Source organism: Podarcis liolepis, assembly GCF_965112155.1.
Source record: "Podarcis liolepis genome assembly, chromosome: 13".
Classification (NCBI taxonomy): domain Eukaryota; kingdom Metazoa; phylum Chordata; class Lepidosauria; order Squamata; family Lacertidae; genus Podarcis; species Podarcis liolepis.
Genome location: NC_139573.1, coordinates 29,001,428 through 29,023,686, shown reverse-complemented (window position 1 = coordinate 29,023,686; position 22,259 = coordinate 29,001,428).

Here is a 22,259-nt window from a genome sequence, read left to right as displayed (position 1 = left end):
TTAAGCAAGTTCCTCACCTATTTCCTTGTCTTATTTGGTAAGCCTTTTCCTTGTGCCTATGTGGCTTCTCCTATTATCTACTTGACCAGTGTCACAAGCCAAACCTGTTTAAGCAATCTATATTGGAAGCTAAAGCCAAAGCTGCTCAGGCAATCTATATTGCAATCTATATTGTGACAGGGCTAAACCCCCCCTTCCTTCAAGGTGAATTTCCCAGGGGAGAGCATTCCACAAGTGGGGAGCCACTGCAGAAAAGTCCCCATTCTCATGTTGCCCCCCTCAGGATCGCTTGTGGAAGAGGCACACAAAGAAGGGCCTCAGAGGATGATCCTTAAGGTAATGCCTTAAGACATGGGTAGGCAAACTAAGGCCCGGGGGCCGGATCTGGCCCAATCGCCTTCTAAATCCAGCCTGCGGACGGTCCGGGAATCAGCGTGTTTTTACATGAGTAGAATGTGTCCTTTTATTTAAAATGCATCCCTTGGTTAATTGTGGGGCCTGCCTGGTGTTTTTACATGAGTCGAATGTGTGCTTTTATTTCAAATGCATCTCTGGGTTATTTGTGGGGCATAGGAATTAGTTCATTATTTTTTTCAAAATATAGTCTGGGCCCCCACAAGGTCTGAGGGACAGTGGACCGGCCCCCTGCTGAAAAAGTTTGCTGACCCCTGGGTATTGCAGTCCAGAGCAGTTTATGGCTTTATCGGTCAAAACCACCACTTTGAATTGGGCCCGGAAACTAATTGGCAGCCAGTGCAGTTGGGCCAGGATTGGTGCAATATGCGCAAACCGTCTTGTCCTGGTGAGAAACCTGGCCACCGAATTCTGCACCAGCTGAAGCTTCCGAACCGTCTTCAGAGGCAACCCTACATATAACACATTAAGCCATTCTTTGTTGCTCCTGTACAGTGTTTTTCTATTTTAAAAAGGGGGTGCCAGTACTCGCCATGATGTTATTCCAGTAAGTGCCACACTTTAAACCTTTGAGGAAAAATAGGTGCGTACCCTGGAGTACCTCTAGAAAAAAGCACTCCTCTGGGCAGCAAACTCGGGTGCTCTCTAGATGTTGCTGGACTGCAATTTATTTAATCTAGCAAAAGGTATACAGTATATACCCTTGATGGGACGCGGGTGGCGCTGTGGGGAAAACCTCAGCTCCTAGGACTTGCCGATCGCATGGTCGGCGGTTTGAATCCCCACGGCGGGGTGCGCTCCCGTTGCTCGGTCCCAGCGCCTGCCAACCTAGCAGTTCGAAAGCACCCTCGGGTGCAAGTAGATAAATAGGGACCACTTACTAGCGGGAAGGTAAACAGCATTTCCGTGTGCTGCGCTGGCTCACCAGAGCAGCTTCGTCATGCTGGCCACGTGACCCGGAAGTGTCTGCGGACAGCGCTGGCTCCCGGCCTCTAGAGTGAGATGAGCGCACAACCCTAGAGTCTGTCAAGACCGGCCTGTACGGGCAGGGGTACCTTTACCTTTACCTTTATGTACCCTTGATTGCAATAAAACATTGAAGCAGCTCACAAAAACAACCAAACATAATAAGAGACAGTTAAAACCAGGTCTTTAAAATAAAAAACATTCAAAAGTTAATTAAAATCAACAGCAAGCAAAAACAGATTAAAACATAGGCTTGCCTAAACGAAAACGTTTTTAGTCAAGGCCAAAGAAAGTACAACAAAGATAGTTGCTTGGTGTCAATAAGCAGGGAGTTCCGAAGTGCAGGCGCTGCCACACTGAACATTCAATTTCTTACAAGTGCAGAATTAGTATTATGCGGGCACCTGCAACCGTGCCAGTTCCGCAGATCAAAGTGGGCATATAGCAACAGTCTGGAAGCACGCTGAATAATGCCAAGGTTGTGAGTTCGATCCCCGTACAGGACAGCTGCAGATTTCGGCATTGCCCGGGGTTGGTCTGGATGATCCTCAGGGTGCCTTCCAACTCTACAATTCATTGATTCAGCGATCGGTGATTCAATGAAAGCTTGCAAGGCCAGCAGCGAAGCTTTCCTGGTTCTGCAGAAGGTGGGACATGGGTTTCCCACCTACCAAACCAAGGACTCTCCTGCCCCCCCCCCCATGCCAGCTAATAAAGATGTGAGAAGCAAGGTGGAAGTTAATGATGATTCATGCCCAGATTGCCCACACAGAGCAGAGTCACCACAGTACAGACCTGCTGTCTGTGGTCCGCTCTCCCGGTGGGCTGGGGCTTGCGGAAAGGAGCCAGGGCAGGCCCCCTCCACCGCCTCCCCTGTATCCTTCTCCTCCCATAGTCCCAACCTGATGCTTGACTTACAATCACCAACCAGTTTGCAGCCTCCAGTCCCCGAAGAAAGACTAAAGTTAAAACATCTGTTAATTTATAAACCAATTTAACCATGACTGGTTAATAAATAGCGAACAGCTGCCAATTCCACTACCCCTTAGCTCAGAAGAAGGGCACTCTGGGAGCCAGGATGGGAACAGATTAATTGAGCTGCCTTTTTAAAAACTCGGCTCCTTTCTTGGGCACACATGTGGCATTTCGCTCACTCCCTGCTTCCCCCGTCTCTAGCCATGGTTGAGGAACTTCCTCTCCCCCAGAATCAAATCACCTTCTTTCTGAAAAAAAATCGAGGGTCTGCCGGACAGGTGGGCTGGGATGCAAGCAGCAGACAGTGGCTGGCACCTCTTGCTTTAAAAAAAAAAGGTTTATATTGGCTGTCCACAAATGCCACAGACGTGCTGCTTGATTTCTGAAAGAAGAAGAGATTCAGAAGGAACAGGGCTCTAAACTGTCCCAGAGAGATGCCCTCTCTGCTCCAGGCCCCTTCTCCCCATCCAGCTCCATTTGAACAAGCGGCTGGCTGCTGTTCCTTACTAGTAAAGGAAAGACACCCCTTGCATGCTCAGATGCACTCTTTTTATTATTTTATCAGATACCACACTAGGACTGTGAGGTGGTAATGAAACCATGTTTGAGGAGAGCTGCCAATGAGCTGGTTCACATGTAATATGATATCTCAGGCTTCTGCAAGCACCTCCTCACTCTTTTTCTCCAAGATGGAAGGGACCAGAAATGTTTGCTGCCATTTTCATCCGACGTTGGTTTGTGGTTTGTTTTAACTATGGTTTAATTCCAGCTGGTTTGGATAAACTGTAGCTGGCACTGACTGCAGTTCCCGGTTAGGATGCAATAACAAACTGAGGTTAGCTTGAAGTGGAAGTGGGTGTTTTTTTGGTCACCTCATTGTAAGGGGGTAGATAAACAAGTCCAAGACTGATGCACATAATGCTAAACCATGGCTTTGTGTTGACATGCGAATCACCTCTCAGAATAAGTCCTGGGGAACAAGTACCCAGTGCTGATAACAGAAAGTGCCTGAATTCTCAGTGTGAGAGTCGCTAGGAGAGAAGATTGGCAATTAGGGGTACATCCCTGATCATGTTCAGCGTGCCTTTTCTCTTTAAAAGGGGGAAAGACACTCTGCACATGCTCAGGTGTGCTTCACCATTACCAGGTTCCTACTCCCACAAATAGACTCTCCATAGAGACATCCTACTTCATACAACTGTCATTACTCCGTTAAAAAAAATGAATCAGATCCATTAAATTAATTTGGGGAGCCAGCCAACCTTTCAGACCAGTGGGCACATTTGTGATTTTGAGAAAGTGCTGAGGGCACCAGTCACAAAATGGCTACCATGGCATAACAAAATGGCTGCCACATCTAAATGAACCGAAAAAGAGGACCATGAAATGGCGAGGGCATGCTTCCTACGTCCCACCAAAAGGGGGGGGGGGAGCATGTATATCAACCACTGCCATGCTCACTCACAGAGAAAAGCTTTTTCTACTGTGTAGGGCAGAGGGGTGGGTGTCCGGTCCTGGCATCCTTTGAAATGTGGGCATGTTTAAGGGAGCATGTTCAATGTAGGAGAGACCGAGCCAGTGCAAACAGGAACTGAGCAGGAAGATGAAACCATTTCTGTGCAGTGTGGATTTTTGAGGGGATATTTACGGAGACATTTGTGAGCACCATAGGGTGTACTGGTGGGCACAATGGCAAGCTGTGACCTGACTCATCCCAATCTATTTATTTATTTAAAGTTTTGTTGCTGTTGTTGTTTACCTCACTTTTCAAATTTCCAAAAGTTTGAAGATTTAGGACTCAGCTGTACAGCTGCAAATAAAACGTTTTAAGTGTGTTTTAAGTGCAATATACAATATGACACTAGGTGGTGATGGTGAGCCTTATGGAAAATTCAATGTATTAAAATGTTTTTTAAAATGAATTTTCGAAACATTTTTTAAATATGTATATCAATTCCACCCAAGTGTAACATGGTCATTCCTTCCAGCTTTACAATCTAAAACACATGACAACAAAGGTAAATATATTGGAAGGCAGGAGGAACAAAGCTACACGACTTCTTAGTTCCAAAGTTCTTATAGTTGGATGGTTTTAGATGAGTCGGAGAGAATATTTTATTTACTTGTTATCCTTCCTCTTCTTACTTGTGTAAGAATGCAAATACAGTCGTACCTTGGAAGTCGAATGGAATCCATTCCGGTAGTCCATTTGACTTCCAAAATGTTCGGAAACCAAAGCGCGGCTTTTGATTGGCTGCAGGAAGGTTCTTGTTGGAATTTCGGCTTCCAAAAATAGTTTGCAAACTGGAACAGTCACTTCCGAGTTTGCGGCGTTCAGGAGCCAAAATGTTTGAGAACTAAGCTGTTCAAAAACCAAGGTACGACTGTACCTATTTCAATAGAGTTTTTTAAAAGCACCATCCATGCAGCTTATTTCTAGGAAGTTTTTAGAGGCAAACCTAGAACAATTGGATAACCTAGAACAATTATGATATCCGAGGGTGCTTAGGCAGACTTGGATCACTTTTCTCCTATGTTTCCCTCTCATCAAAGAAATAACTCTCAGACTAAGAAGAAAATACCAGGTTTGTTCACAGTGAAGGACTTGCCAGGATTCAGACTGATACAGTGATGAAAAGCAGGCAGGCAATGATCCTTAAAAGTTACATAAGTCCATTGTCCAGCTCAAAATGATGTGTGCTTCCTTGAGGAGAACTCACAGACAACATCCCCCCCCATTGTAGGTAAGAAGAACGCCTTTTGGTTCAACGCTCTGGCTTGAGCCAGCTGACTCACGACAGTGCGCCAGGACATTCTAGGATCCAATCAGCAGCCAGGGTGGCTTCTTCTAATTCCTGCCTAAAGGTAAAGGGACCCCTGACCATTAGGTCTAGTCACGGACGACTCTGGGGTTGGGGCGCTCATCTCAATTTATTGGCCGAGGGAGCCAGCGTACAGCTTCCGGGACATGTGGCCAGCATGACTAAGCTGCTTCTGGCGAACCAGAGCAGCACACGGAAATGCTGTTTACATTCCTGCTGGAGCGGTACCTATTTATCTACTTGCACTTTGACGTGCTTTTGAACTGCTAGGTTGGCGGGAGCAGGGACTGAGCAGCGGGAGCTCACCCTGTTGCAGGGATTCGAACCGCTGACCTTCTGATCAGCAAGCCCTAGGCTCTGTGGTTTAACCCACAGTGCCACCCGTGTCCCATAATTCCTGCATATCCCACTCAAATCAGGACAGTTGAGAGGTATGATGTGGGTGTCAGTCCAAGTCAAGGACCAGTATCCTAGAGAAGGAGTAGATAATGTGGACTAGACCTCCCTGACCATCAGCCATGTTGGCTGGGGCTGATGGGAGTTGGAGTCCTCATCTGGAGGGTGCCAGGTTGGTTGTCCCTGTCCTAGGGGACACCTTGATGCTCTGACTATATGTATCAGGGTAAAAACTCAAATTTGGAAATTAACAATGGCCACCTGGAGGTTTGCCTCCAGCTACAACGTTTGCGTTAAACTGGTCTCTCCTGTGCTTCCCTCCTCCCCCTCCCCTCCATCAATAATGCACAGCTTTGTGTTTATTGCTACTTAATTAATCCACACTTAGGACAATGAAAAGCTGCAGAATTCCCCAAAGTGGGATGGAAACAAGGGGAGATATATGCCACCGCCGCCACCACTTCAGGCCAGGGAGAGCTGAAAAGCCTATCTTACTTGTAGATACCCAGCAGTGAGACACCTGACTCCTCTTGTGGAAGGGATGGACTGTCACAAGCTTCACGGCAGCCAGGGCTAAGAATCGGTTGTAGGAATAAATGCAAAACCGGAGCAGGATCAGTACAAGATGCAGAGCCACACACCAAGCAATTGATGCACATTTAAAGCACATGGCTCTGGGAACTGTAGCTTTGTGGGGGTGAAACTACAGTTTCCAGGATTATTTGAGGGAAGTCGTGCACTTTAACTGTGCATTGAGTGTGCTTTTAAATGTGTGGGGTAGATCTGCCCTCAAACACAAGAGTCGAGACTGTTGCCTAAACTCAGGATTTGTGTATTTTTCGTGCCGCGATCTCCCATGCGTCTTTCTTGCGGGAGTCAGCCAACTCAACGTGAGAGTGCAGTACCGAAACAGGACATTCTGGGACCCAATCAGAAGCCGGGGTTGCTTCTGTAATTCCGGGACGTCCCAGGAAAATCAGGGGGGTTGAGGGGGAGGTATTCCGTTGTGGCTAGTACCCACAGATAGTCCATTTGTACAAACCCTTCTCACACCTCACCGTCTCAGAGCACACACACCCTGCCAAGAATGTGCAGAATGGCCTCCGTGAGTCAGGTAGCAGGAAGAAAACTGAGGGCTAACCAACAAGTGAGCCCAGATGATGGAAGCAGTTCAGGAGAGCCCATGGAACCTGAAGTGCTGGTGCCACAGTGTCTCAGGAATGGCAGAGATCTGAACATCTGGAAAGTCTCTAGTCAAGGTGTCCGGTTTTACAGGAGCACTACACCTGAGACCAAATCCATGATGGACTTAAGAAGGACTGATATGAAACCTCGTCCTCTGCTGACTGGCTTCAGAGTCCAGCAACCCCGAGGACATTTGTATCTGGCATATTTGAAGGGAAGAGATCTTATTAATGGCTTCTTAGCTGTAATAGGGACACAGAACCTGATTTGGACACAGACTTGAGTTCCAAACAGTGATAACAATCAGCAAAGGAGGCTGCTGTCTTTGTGAGCAGCTAGTGGGGTTTTGTAGCAGGGACGAAGGACCTGTGACCCTCCTGATATTGTTGGATCCCGACAAGAATCTGTTCCTTCTAAAATTATAGAAGCACCTGGGTAACTACTGAAAACTTACCTTTTAAAGGAGAGTGTGAGGCAGCCATTTTATTGTGTATACTGGATTTGTGTAATCTGATATTATACATTCTGTCTTCTGGTACCTTTATAGCAGACCTCTTCATAAACATTTGTTGTGAAGAATTTTATAATTTTATCTTTCAATATATTGATTTTTATTAGGTTTTTCAAAAAACAACAACAACCAACCAACAAATTTACTTCACATACAATATATCATTCACTTCCATTTTTATTTTTGACTTACCACCCCTCCCACACTCAAGTTTTTTATTCTTATTCTTAATTGTTGCATTGTTATTAAACCCTCTAACTCCATCTTATCATCGTTTCCCCTCTGCCGCTCGTATCTCAAATCCTGCACACAATTTCATATCACTAAAATATTTCGACAGAAAGTCCAGGAAAAAAAGGTATCCCATTTTCCATAAACAGTTCATCATTTTGATCTCTTAGTTTTACAGTCAGCATTTTATAAACCAATGGCTGGAGCTGATCTCCAGCAATGTCTGGAAGACCACAGGTTCCCCATCTCTGCAAAACTATAGCCATCCAACCGTGTGCTGTGAAGTCCGTGAGTCTCTTTGCTGGGGATAGGTTAGGGTGCTGATTCTGCTGACACTTACGGAATGTTCCGGCACAGCCTGTTCAGGAAGCTTCCGCTTAGCGGACAAGCACACATCATCTCCTAGCAGCCTTCCTCTGCATCTTGTGCTAGTCAAAGCTTTGTTCGTCTGAGGCTGTTCATTATAAAAAGAAAGAAAAGACTTGACCTTTACATGAGCTTCTTTCTGCTACAGTCCACACCACGAGATGCTGAAATATATAAGTACACAATAGCAAGAAGTATTTAAGGGTCGGTTGTTTGGATTTTGAAAGAAAGCGCCTCTGTGGAATCCTCATCCTAAAGTGAATGCATACCTTAATTTCTTCCATCAGGCTTTATAATGAGAAAGATATCCATAGTCCCTGTTGAGACCTTGGTTCACCCAATTAAATCTCTATATGTTGCGCCATTGTAGCATGAGCAGGAATGGAGCAGCTGGGCTCCAGGGCTGGAGTGTGTGTGTGTGTGTGTGTGTGTGAGAGAGAGAGAGAGAGAGAGAGAGAGAGAGAGAGATGGGGAGCAGATGGGTCCCAAAAGAAGGCAAACCAACCCAGCAGGGGCATTGTCAGCCATCTAAACATACACAGAATCCCACTACAACTTCTGGACAACTTCTTTATTGAACATTCATTTTGAATTGTTTGCAGATCAAAGTTTATGGGGAGGTTAGACTGTGTTGGCTATTATACAGTTGTTGGGTACAATTGGCTGCCATTTTGAATCCAGATGATGGCATGAACCTTTCACTACTGCACTAATTCTTACCAAATTTTGCATGATGGTTCCTGAGCTCAAGAAGCAGGTTTCCGTCTGTGTTTGGATACAATTGGACGCCATTTTGAATCAAGATGGCAGACCACACCTTTCAAACTGCACTGATTTAACCACTAATGCCAAAACTAGTTCCTCAGTAGCACCGTGTATTTTATTTTGTAAAATTTAGACAGCTTGATTGTAGGGGGGAAAAATATAAATCAGGAAAATTATCACTAAAAGATTTACAACTGTAATTTAAAAACATATAGAAAGTTAAACCCTAAATAGAAGAGACCAAAACTAAAACTCATGCATACTTTCTAAACATCTGGGAAGCCTTGTCTAAATAAGAATGTCTTCAGCAGGCGCTGAAAAGAATACCATGAACCATAATGTATGAGGTTGCTAGTATGCTCTAAGAACTATACTGTACTTAGGTTATCATCAAGTTTTATCCTAAGATGGCAGGGAGGTTAGAATATGATGGCCAATGAAGCTGATTGCCAGTAGTTTCACGACGAAGAAAAGATAGAGCTTCATAAAATACATGTCTGTAATGTTCCATCTTCCAGAACTGGTTGCCACAGTTGTGGTGATGGCCTGTCAAGGAGTTAAGAGTGACATACAGTCAGTACGTCTGTCTCTAAATCAAGTCACCACTAGCTGTGATTCTTTATGTAATTATAGGGGGGTTGTTCCATTCCTGCATCTCTGTGAACTGAAGCAAGATGTGCGTGTTTGTGTGTGTAATGTTTAGGTATGTTGCTTTTCCAAATGTTACTCAGATCACCTCACAATAACAGTAACAAATCATCAATATATGGGCGCACGTGCGCGCGCGCGCACACACACACACACACAAATATATTGATGCATTTCAAATAGTACAGGGGTTCTCAGACTTTCTACCCCCAGGGCCCACATGGGAGAGCTGAAAATTGTTGAGACGCACAAGCCACAAAATGGTGGCAGATGGAGTTGCAGATTCACATAACCAGCTAGCAGCTACTGACATTGCTTTCTACTGATAGCTACTCTGTCTTTGGAAAGGGCTAAGTTCTTTACTACAGCAATTTTCTTGTGACAAGGAGTTCCATCATTCAGCTTTCCTTGTGCTAAGGCCGAACATTGGCTCTGGAGGTATGTGAGTCAACACCCCATTTTAGGCAGAAGTAGCTGATGCCTGGACGCGGGTGGCGCTGTGGGTTAAACCTCAGCGCCTAGGACTTGCTGATCGCATGGTCGGCGGTTCGAATCTCCGCGGCTGGGTGCGCTCCCATTGCTCGGTCCCAGCGCTTGCCAACCTAGCAGTTCGAAAGCACCCCCGGGTGCAAGTAGATAAATAGGGACCGCTTACTAGTGGGAAGGTAAACGGCGTTTCCGTGTGCAGCTCTGGCTCGCCAGAGTAGCTTCGTCACGCTGGCCACGTGACCCGGAAGTGTCTGCGGACAGCGCTGGCTCCCGGCCTCTAGAGTGAGATGAGCACACAACCCTAGAGTCTGTCAAGACTGGCCCGTATGGGCAGGGGTACCTTTACCTTTACTGTTTTAGCTGATGCCTGGCGTGCTCTGGTCCATGGGGTCATGAAGAGTCGGACACGACTAAACGACTAAACAACAACAAGCTGATCCAGAGGCTTTTAAAAGAGAAGGGTTCGTATTTTATATTTTCCCTTCCCCCTCAACATGCCTCTGAAAGTATTTTTACTCATCTCCTATAATTTCTTCTTCCCTTCTTCTTCCACATTTATTTTGTACCTCATTTTCCCTTCCCCAACTGCCGGTTCCTTTCAACCATGCTCCCTGCACCTTTCACGTTCACTTTTTCCTCCTTCCCTCTCTTATCCCTTCCTTTTCTATTCCCAGTTTATTAGTATTTTTAATATATAAACTCTATCTTTTAAAAATGTCCTTTGGCACCTCCTCTAGTTCTTTTCCCCATGGAGACATCTTTTTTCCTCACTTCTCCTCCCCAAAATCCACCTGTCTCCTGGCCTCCTTTAGGCCTCATCCATATTGCCTCTTGTCTAGGCATTGGTCGGAGAAGTTTTTCATTTGCCCGGCTGCTTTCCCTGGGAAAACCAACGGCTTGCAGCTAAATTGGAACAAACATCAATCTGCAGAAAACCTGATTGATGCTTGTTACTATTCAGTGGTAAACATCAGGTTTTCTGAGGGAAAGTGGAGCAAACGAAAAACCTCTCGGGCTCAGGATGGGGAGTTGCTGGGGTTGACATCAGCACAGCCAGAGGACAGGGCAAGCAAGTAAGGAGGCCATGGGCTGGATGGGGCCCTGAGGCCCAGCTGAATGGGCAATGGAGGCCCAGCAGTGGCTCTAACCCCACCATTTAAGAAACAATGGCAATACTACTATAAATATGCATTGGCAAGCTAGAGAAAACCATTCACATCAAAATTTCCCCTAAACATTCTGGGCACCTTTGGCAGCTGCAGCCTTTGTAGCTGAAGTCACTCACTTGGCCCAATGGAGCTGAGCCAGGCAGAGGAACCAGGAGCAGGTCCTCAGTTGTTGGTACAGCATGAAACTCTTAATCTCAGCGTTGTGGGTTCGAGCCCCACGTTGGGCAAAAAATAAATAAATCCCGCATTGCAGGGTCCCTTCCAAGTCTACAATTCTATGATTCTATTCTGTGATTCTAGATTGTACAGAACCCACAGCCAGCTAGATGGTCACTAGGCACCTCCAGAAGCAGCAGCTGCTGCTCAGGATCCTTCCATCCCAGCCCATTGTAATGCCAAGAGCATCCCTTGGGTGGAATCGGGGGCAGGAGTCACTTCTACCTTGGATGGCTTTAAAAATGAAGAATGCTTCCCAGAGAGCCAGTCTCTGTATGGCTAGTAGCTGCCATAGCTGAGTAGAACTTCAGTAGAGAGACTGCATTTCTTTTCTTGGGGTTTAAAATCTTTCCCAGCTCCTTCTTCCTTACCGATAGTTACAGCCCTACGGTTTGTCTCGCTGTCCATCTGTTATCTGCGAACCTTTCAATGGAAATCCTCTGCTGGCTGGTTTTGCTTTTAGCCTTTTAGACAAAGAGCAAATCTACCGATAGATCTATATCTAATCTATATCTGTAGTGCCCACCCCTGAAGAAGGCCTCTGTCCCTTTAAGATGCCGCCGTTGTCCTGGATCAGCCCAAGCGCCTATTAAAATTTTATGCGAAGTGTAAATGGGGCAAGTCTCCAGCTTCCTCGCTCCCATCGAATGATTTATTACTCGCAAATACCACAGAACTAATTAGTATAGTAATTAATTAATACGAATTTGCATATTTGCATGTGCAATTAGCGCAGTGGAGTGATTACTCTGAAAATGAGAAACTTGGGCTTGTCAGATGTTGGTGTGAACTGGACTGGAAAGGGGTGTGCAAATGAACTTTAAACAGCCTCTCGCATGGCAGGCAGGCAGGCAGGGGAGAGGGAGACACAGAGACAGACAGACAGAAGGCCTTGATGGGGGGGGGGGAGGAAAGGAAAGGGAAAGGGGTTAGGTGTGCGGTAGGAGGAAAAGGCGAGGCAGATTTGCACTTTGTAAGAACACATGATTTGCACCACCCTCCCCTCCCTGCAAACTTGTACATGTGCTAGATCAAAGCTGTCTATGCTGCAAAAATCTCTCCTCTCCCCCCCCCCCACTCCACCAAGCCCTTTCCAGTGGAAAGGGGTGGGGAGAAAAGCTCCCTTTTATTCATGTATTTCTTCCGATGGCACGGCTCCAACTTTGCTGAGATCCAACCTTATTGTCATGCATTACGCTTCCCTTTCGTAGCTAAGCTATGTGTAATGGGATAAGGCAAGCTGTTTCCCAACCCGGGCCTGGTATCGTAGCAGGGACACCTTAAAGGTGCCGGACCCTATTTCTGTTTCCCCCCCTCTTCTGCACACATCTTTTGTGGGTGTTTCACATTTACTCCCATGCTGGCAAGCTGGCGATCGCTGCCAACCTGAAGAATTAACTTCGGGTGGTTTGGTGGGTTGCTTTCAAAAATTAAAAATAAATCGCATAAACAGATGAGCAAGAATGCCAGAGTGCTTTGTATGCTAAGCTAACAGTTCTGATACTGATGGTAAAGATACAGTCCCAGCTAGGCAAGCAATTACCACTATATCCCACCATAGGCATTAACTCCCATAATGCTGAGTGTTTGTGAAGGGTGCCCCAGTGACTGTGGTATGTGTACCACCAATGGTAATTGCAGGAAGACTTCCTTCTCTCACCCACACAGCCTTGCCTGCTCCCTTTATTATTTCCCAGGGTTCTCTGTCTGCAGCCACACTGCTCTGGAATGGAGAGTTGGAAGCGAAAACAGAATGCAGCTTTCCATTTATATTGAAAAAGCCTCAGCTCCTAGCAGGGGTGCGGTGGGGGAGGGCCGCCCTGGGTGTCACCACTGAGTGGGGTGACAAAATGCCGGATGGCTACAGACAAAATGGCGGGCGGCACTCACCACGGGACCTGCAGCACGCCCGAGCCATGCGTCTCTCCTGGGAGTGACGTGGTAGCTTGGGTGCGTGCAGGCTCTGCGCTGCCCCAAACAGTCCACCCTCCCCCTCAGCTGTAGGGCGACTGAGTCAGAGGAGGCAGGCAGACTTTTTGGAGGCCCCGCAGAGCGTCCTGCCCCAGTTGGCCCTGCCCCTGGGCACAAGGCACGCACGCCACCCCAGGCGCCTGATCAGCTTGCTCCGCCCCTGGCTCCTAGCCTTCAAGGTTGATAAGATGGGCTCAAAAGGGCATGAAGAACATCTGCAAAGCAGCAGCCTGTGTGGCAATGTGCCCCCTTCAATGGCAAGCTGCAAGAGAAGAAATTAAACATAGAATCGCCGAGTTGGAAGGGACCCTGAGGGTCATCTACTCCAACCCCCTGCAATGCAGGAATCTCAACTAAAGCATCCATGACAGATGGCCATCCAAGCTCTGCTTGAAAACCTCCAAGGAAGGAGAGACCTCCCAAAGGAGACCTTTCCACTGTCAAACAGCTCCTACCATCAGAAAGTTCTTCCTGATGTTTAGTAGGAATCTCATAACTTGATGCTATTGGATCAAGTCCTACACCCCCGAGTAGGAAAATACAAGCTTGTTCCCTCTTCCATGAGATATTTGAAGATGGCTATCATGTCTCCTCTCAGTGTCCTCTTTACCAGGCTAAACATATCCACTTCTCCCAACTGTTCCTCATAAGGCTTCGTTTCCATCTTGGTTGCCCTCCTCCACACATGTTCCAGCTTGTCGATAACCTTCATAATTGTGGAACCCAGAACTGGACACAGTATTCCAGGTGTGGTCTGACCCTAGTACAACATAGTGCCTGCTTTACATAATTACAAAATCCAGTTTTTAAATATTTATTTGTTGCAAAAGCATATGCAGCACCTCCTAATACCACAATTTTACTGTATTCAGAGTTCCCAACTGGCATAGAAGGAAATGGGAAAGGAAAGGAATAGCCCTGGCTATTGGCTAGCAGTATGAAGCCTCTGGATTGGCCAAGCCCAAGTACCAGGAGGAACCTGTCTATAGACACCCAAATTGAAAAATCAGCATCTTCTGCCTGCTGCACGTCAACATCCAGCACCAAAAGGCTTGCTCAGGGGACTCTGTTCCAGATCTGAACTGGGGAACAGTCAGCCAAGGGTAACCTTTAGCACCCTCCTGCAGTGGTGTAGCATGGGTTGCCAGAACCCGGGGCCACGTGGAGGGGTGGGTGAGAGGGAGAGAATCGGACAAAGTACGCATGCACGTTCAACTGCCTAATGGCGTCCGCAGCACCCAGGTGATCGCAGCCTCAGAAATAATAAAAGAAGCGTCGTTCTGTTGTCTGGAGAGGTCACTTCCTGGTTTGCATGGAGAAGCCGTTTTCAACAGAGCCCGTACAGAAGCATGCAGCTGTATTGAGGCAGCACTGGATGTCGAGATTTTGCACCACCTAACAATTTTGTGCTGGGGCAACTGCCCCTGTGCTCCCCCATGCTACACCACTGCCCTCCTGACCCTCCTTATGTTGGGAGGCGCCTAATAACCTGAGAACCTGCCCCTTCCAGCTGTTGCTGGACTCCCATCAACACCAGCCAGGATGACCAGTGGCACAGGCACCCCAGAGCATTTTGCAAAATGCCCCACTTCCACCCCCTGCCACTGCCACCCCCTGCAGATTCAGGTCCACACCTTTGCCCATATGCCACCTCTGCACCCTCACCCATGCCACCAGGGAGGGCGTAGTGGCAGGAGCAAAGCACGAGGCAGGCACAAGGCAGAAGTGGCAAGCAGTGTGCTCCTCAGTCCCTGATCTGCCACCTAAAGCAGCTTCCCCAGCTTCCCTCATGGGTGGGCTGGCGCTGGCCAGTGGTCAGGGATGATGGGATATGCAGCTGGAGAGCAACATGTTTCTCCATCCCTGATCTGGACCAACATCCTATTTCCCACAGGAGCCCAACCAGATACCTTGGAGGAGCTCACAAACATGATGGGGATGGCTGCCCACTACAGTTTGCACCTTGTATTCAGAGGTACACTTCTGCTTCTGCTTCTGGTGTGAGAAGGTAGCTTAGACATTCCCTGTTGTATCCTTTCCTCCCTCCCTCCTTTTGGGGAGAAGCGGGGAGCATAACAGTGCAGTAAGAATGTGGGGTGTGAAAACATGCTCTCTGCTGCTACAGCAAAAGTGCTGGCTGGCTGCAATCCGCTGCTGCTGCAGAACGCCCAATGGTAGGGCCAGCCCTTATCCAGATAGCTGGCATCCAGGCATTCCTTGGAAGACTTGAGTCAGAAGTATCCAAAGCTTCTTGCTTGGCCACTGGGACACTTTCCCTCCCCCCCCCCAAGCAGCTGTCAGTGCCAGCTGCAGAGATTTTTGAAGTCAAAATTGAAAATCAGGAGGTGGACTTCTTGCTAATCATCTGAATGTGACACATGGGAGTATAAGGCTTGGAAATAGTAGTAGTAGCAATAACAATAATAATAATAATAATTCAATCACAAAAACACAGGCTGTGGACTGGACCCCTTTTTAAAAAAATGACACAGAGTGTCTGTCCTTCTTCCTGCATATAGCAAATGGTGTCGAGTAGAGAGAGAGATTGTGTCTGTGGCCCAGGAGTGCCCAACACACACCTTTCAACCATTCCAATCTGACCACGACATCCCTGAATTGCAGAAGCCACCCTGGCTGGCCATTCCCCTCTGATGGCCATGTGTGCAAGGTTGTATCTTGGGGCAGCCTTGCACCCTGGGCTTGCCTGCAGATGTTTGCTGCTTCCCAGTAAACCTCTCTTGGAGCATGCAGACCCCAAAATGTTATTATTCGCCCCATTTTCCAGAAGGCAGCAAGACCTGTCTCCATTCCTGGAATTACAAGGCTCTTTTGCAGGAACCCCATGCCTGGGATTGCCGGAAGCCAAGATGGTGAGCTCTCCAGCTCCTCTCCCAGAAGCTTCTCAGATGCCTCTTTGAGCACAGAATGGAGACAGGAGAGTAGAGCATCAGGACCGGAGTCGATTAAGCAATATGATGCCTCCAGGTTAGCCAGGTGGGACTAATGGAAATATTAGGAGGCTGGATTCCTGCCCTTAGCTGGTCAATAAAGCAATACCTTCTGTCTGGTGCAATGTCTGGCACTTGCAACTGACCTTGAGAACGCTGGATTGGGGGTGGGGGGTGGGAAAACACACTCTAGGTTGGATTTGGAGATACCCACCACAGCCCTGACATGATCCTGACACCTAGCAGCTAGAGATAGCCTTGCCAAGGTGGGGAATGATTTGTGATGTTATGATTCACATGAAGGAGGTTATGCTACAGAGGGTGAGCTCACAGGCTTCAGAAAGGCAAAGCAGGGGGGCGGAATTTTTATTTTTTATTTAATTAAAAAGTGATTTTTTTCAAAATGGTGTGGATTTGTGGCATTTTGCATCAAATGATAGGCAGGTCCCGCAACTATCGCCCTTGGTACTGTTGTCTCCATGCCTCCTTATAAGGAGCAGTATCTTGGATACTGGGGCAATTTGGAATTTGGTTTTCAGGACGGTTTTCAGGACTGATAAAATGTCGTTCCCTCAAAGCAGAAGCACCTTATGGGGAGATGTGTCCCTGTAGCCCTGCTATTGCCAGTGGAGACACCTTGAAACATTGGGTCACTTTCCCTCACCTTTATCTCCATTCACCTCCTGCCCCAACTCCAGAAGTCCCACTTCCCACTGTAATTGGAATGAGCTCCTCATTAAAACTCAATTTGGGCTCAATTTCTGCCAAGACAACTCATCTTCAGGGATGGCCCAGGCCACAACCCATCACTCTTCCCCCTACACCCTGTTTTTGCCATGTTCTGTCTCTGTGGCAACTGCCATCATTATGTACTGTTGCCATGGCAATGGCTGTTGTGTGCCATCATCTCCACATTGCCTGTCTCCACCAAGGCCCATCTCCATGGTGACTTCTTCTCAGGCTATATATCCACAGTGTTCTTCTCTGTGGAAGGATCCACCTCTTGGCCAAAGCTCAGCCAGTAGCCTTGAAGGAGAACCTCCAGGAAACAGGGTTCAGCCCCATTCTGATGCCCTTTCTAGGCCAACGTGGGTCAACTGCAACTTCTATCTCATAGAAAGGCCGGTTCTGGGGGTGTGCTTGCCCCACGTCTCCAACCTTTATTACCATGATGGGGCCTTGTCACACATTACATTCTTTTAGGTGTACAGCTAAGAAGAAGAAGAAGAGTTTGGACGATACCCCGCCTTTCACTCCCCTTAAGAAGTCTCAAAGCAGCTAACAATCTCCTTTCCCTTCCTCCTCCACAACAAACACTTTGTGAGGTGAGTGAGGCTGAGAGACTTCAGAGAAGTGTGACTAGCCCAAGGTCACCCAGCAGATGCATGTGGAGGAGCAGGGAATTGAACCCGGTTCACCAGATTACAAGTCAACCACTCTTAACCACTACACCACACTGACTCTCGATGTAGTCCAGTTGGTCCTTAATGTTTTGGGGCCAGAGAGGCACATCTGTAAATTGAAGAAACCTCTGTGGGCACCACAAAATACCCATTTTACAAAAGAAAAACTGGTGATGTTCAGATGCCGCCTAAAAACAAACAGAAAAAAGCAGACGACAACCCACTGTCAAGGCAATGCTCTTAGAACAAAGAACTCCTTTAAAAAAGCAACCAAAAATCACTTTTTAATAAATATTTAGAGGGGCAGTTGGCCTTGGCAGGCGCAAAGAGGGATGAGTGCCTGAGGAACGAGGTAGGGAGACCCAGTTTTATGCCATAATACATTTGCTACTCTTAAATCACACCTTTCTTTCCCACAACCTATTTAACATGGTTCATGGCTACCCACTTTGAGGCATGAGTAACGGCTTGAGAGACCAATGTGGTGTGCAACTCAAGTTTCCTCCCACAATATAAACCATCTCAGACCCTGTTCGTGCAGCCACCTCTGGCTGCTGCTCTAATGAATGACAGGGCCTTCTCGGTGGTGATTCCTTGCTTGTGGAATACCCTTCCTGCTGAATCAAGTGTCTGCCTCCCCTATCACTAAAATTCAGGAAGAATAGAAAAACTTTCCTCCTATCCACCCCAACGTTTGGTGGCTGAAAAGTACCGTTCCCAGCAACCTGGAAATTATCAGATGTGAGTGTATGCAGATGTTTTGAAGTGATTTAAGTTTTCTTAGTGGTTTGAATTATTTTCAGGTGTGTTTAGTATGTTTTTAATAATAATAATAATAATAATAATAATAATAATAATAATAATAATAATATTTTATTTGTACCCTGCCCATCTGGCTGGGTTTCCCCAGCCACTCTGGGTGGCTTCCAACAAAGATTAAAAATACATTAAAATATCACACATTATTTGAATTATTTTCAGATGTCTTTAGTATGTTTTTATTTTATTTTAAATTGTGTTGTATTGCTGCTTTTAGTGTTTGCTGCCTCCTTTGGGAGGAAGGGCAGAATTTAATGTAGTAAATAAATAAATACCCCTCTGGAAAGGATTTATTTTACAAAGTGGGGGGGGGGAGTGGGGAGGAAGTATTAGAGGGAAATTCAGATAAATACTCCATTTAAGGTAAATCTGTAAACAAATCAACAAACAAAAGTAAGGGGGGAGCACTGGAAGTCCAATAAATCATTTATCTGCTGATATACAGGCCTAGTTTAGAATGCAACTGTAGGCATCAGCCTTTGTTACTCCTTCACTTCTGCTGGATAATTTTTTATTTCTTAAATGTGTGTGTGTGTGTGTGTGTGGAAAAAGCTTCCCTTCTCCACTTTCTTCTCTAGATGGTGCTTTTTTTTAGTCACTCTCTCTATGATTTCGCCGTCTTTTCCCTCTCTCAGAACTCCCTTGCCTTCAGAATTACCTCACCAAAATTCCTCCTCAGTGTCTCCTAGGGCAGCTCCTCAGGGCTGAAAAAGTGTTGCACTTCAGGTATTTTCCAGGGTGCTGCAGTGTTACCTAAAGTATAACAGTGTTTTCATTGTTTCACAAAGTATATAGTTTCACAAACTATATGCACATTTATTCCATGCGAGTACAGTTTGGTGAATGGCCTGCATACCTAGCATTAAGCCTGATTCCAGTACATGGGTACAACTCTGGTAGGAATACATGTTCTTTCCTGAAGAGACAAACACAGGGCTGCGTTCTTATAACCATTTGAACGCATTTGTCCAATTCGTAACAACAGGCTGCATTCTGAATTCAGTGCCAGTTCCCCACCCATTAAAAAGTTCTTCTCCGGCTCGGAATGAAAAATGAGATTTTGCTCATGTGCCATCAGACAGCCAGTCACACTCAAAGCTGGCTATTTTATAGGCCCATGTGCAAAGGTTAGGTAAAGGTAAAGGGACCCCAGACCATTAGGTCCAGTCGTGACCGACTCTGGGGTTGCGGTGCTCATCTCACTTTATTGGCCGAGGGAGCCGGCGTACAGCTTCCGGGTCATGTAGCCAGCATGACTAAGCCGCTTCTGGCGAACCAGAGCAGCGCACGGAAACGCCGTTTACCTTCCCGCCAGAGTGGTACCTATTTATCTACTTGCACTTTGATGTGCTTTTGAACTGCTAGGTTGGCAGGAGCAGGGACCGAGCAACGGGAGCTCACCCCGTCGCGGGGATTCGAACCGCCAACCTTCTGAACGGCAAGTTCTAGGCTCTATGGTTTAACCCACAGCGCCACCCGCATCCCACTGTGCAAAGGTTATTGGAAGCCAAACCCATTTATTCTTTTTGAAACTCTGTGATTGCTGTAGGCACAGGTATAGTAGTTCACAGTGGATTGCTAGAAACTATGTGATCAGAACACCTTACCAAGCAGCCTTTGGCGTACGTACGTACGTACACACACACATTTTCCACCATTTTTTATCCAAGAAGCTCAAGGTGGCTGACCTGGTTCTCCCCCATCTCACTTAATCCCCACAACAACCTAGTGAGGTAGGTTAGGCAGAGAGGCAGGGACTAGCCAAGGGTTACCCAACGAGCTACATGGCTGAGTGGGAATTTGAGTGCTGGTCTCTCAGGTCCTAGTCAGATACTCTAGTCACTACACACCAGCTCTCTTTCACTTCCTGGGCAACTTCTCTATCTGAGTCAGTTCTTCTTCTGGCAAATGGTGAGTGTGGCTGGTATCCCACAACAAGATCTAAAACGTTCTCTTCTTCCCAGGTTATTTTGGCTTTGGGAGGAAGGCAGTTGAACGTACAAGTGGTTCTCCATCATGGCTGTGCTAGAAGCTACAGTTCCCCTGGCCCTGCACTAAAGTTCCCAAGCAGAATTGTGAGAACACATGTGTGCAAAGCACTGCAGGCTAGTTAGTGAACTCAGTAAAAAAATATATTAATAGTGTGGGGGGGGGGACACTTTCCTCATCAATTTTCTGATAGTAAACTTAATTGCTGATCTGATTCTAAATCAAGTGGAGGGGAGTTTGCCCATCACTATTCCTGACTGAGAATAGAATCACACTTGCTGATAAATTCTGGTGCATGCTTCAATCTCCCTGTGCTCCATTATTTAATGAAATGTAGTGATGTGCAGGTCAGCATACAGGCATCCTTCATTTGTTCAAGAGCTTGACTTGGAAAGCTTACATTGGGCGGTAAATTCAGGTTTCATGGTGTCAGGCGGCAGAGAATCCAACCCCCACGACAGGTTGCCAGGAGCAGATAAGACAATGAAAAGTTCTTACCAACTGCTTTTTATTCAATATTAAAAGAGAGAGGCTTGGAAATTCAGCCTCTTGGAATAATGGCGTTGCCCCGAGTGAGTCTCCACCCACTCCCTCTCCCTTCATGCGTCATCACGATGGGTGCTGAGAAGTCCCTCTGCCTCTGAGCTCTTTGCTTTCCTACTTTCAAGGCTTGCCAGGTTCTGGGAGAGGAGGGTTCTGGAATGCTTTCTAAAGACACTGTGTTCATCAGCTGTTACCCCTCTGGTGGTGCTTCGTTCTCCTCTCCCATCATTTCCCAGCTTTTCCCTTCATCTGCCTCTGAGCTGTGATCTCCCTCAAACTTCTGTTGTAATTCTGATCTATCTCCTTCTTCTCTGGAAGGGTCAGGCTGGGGAGGCGGTCTCCACCATTCCTCCTCTGCCCAGTCCCTGACACATGGCAACATAAAGTGTGAAATGGTCCCATACACACTATGACCCACAGAGCACCTATTTTGGGTGACACCAAGCAAGACTGCACCCACCTTTTTATTCTTCTGCAATAGAGCCTCGTCCTCTCCCTCTTCCTCTGTCCCTGAACTTGGGCCTTGAAGAAAAGCTGCATCCAAATATTGCACCCAGGAGAACTGCATCTTACTTTTGCTGGTGGATTTGAACAACAGTGGTATCTGGAATACCCATCATCAGACTGTGCACCCATTGCAACTGGGCTGTGCCACTACAAACAGTAGGTGGGGTTTCACATAACTGAATGCTTCTCAATATCAGATGTAAATAAAAGCATATCTGCACAGTGAAAGCTAGATGTCCAGGAGAATGATTATTGCCTAGCCTCTTCCTTGGCATGCCAGATTACTATGAGTGTGGAAATACTTGGATGGAAGAACATTTAGTCGTGCGAACCCTCAACCTGAAGGCTGAAATGGTATGGTCCAGGCATAGGTCTATCAACTCATTGAGAACTAGAGCTTGGATACGGTGATGCTGAGTGTGTAAGACTCAGCCTGATCCAGCAGAGCCTTTGGTGTGATCTAGCAGAGTTCTTCTTGCGCAACATGCTGAATTAGCAGAAGAAATCCTTGCATAGATCAGGACACAGATCCAACTCCTTGCTCAATGGATCATGCCACATAATCAGTCAGTGCAGTATGAATTAGGGCATTTGTGCTGATTGCAGACATAAAAGCGCTCTTGGTGGCTCCTCCAGATCTTCTGAAGATCTTTCCTCCATCATCCAATGTCCCAGACCCAGACTATTTCAAAACAATGTGCGGGTGCCCTTTAGTAACATAGCTTGTTTTAAACTAGAGATTCCTGGCTCATAGTGTGTGCTTTTAACCAGTACCTTATGCTGGCTCTGTCTCCAGTCCACAAAGCTGTATTCCACCATGGGTTTCCAGCCTTGCCTAGAAAGATGGGCAGGGGAAACAATAAAAGAGAAGAAATAACAATAACCGTTCACGCAGAAGACTGCCAGGGAGATAAGAGAGGTAAAGT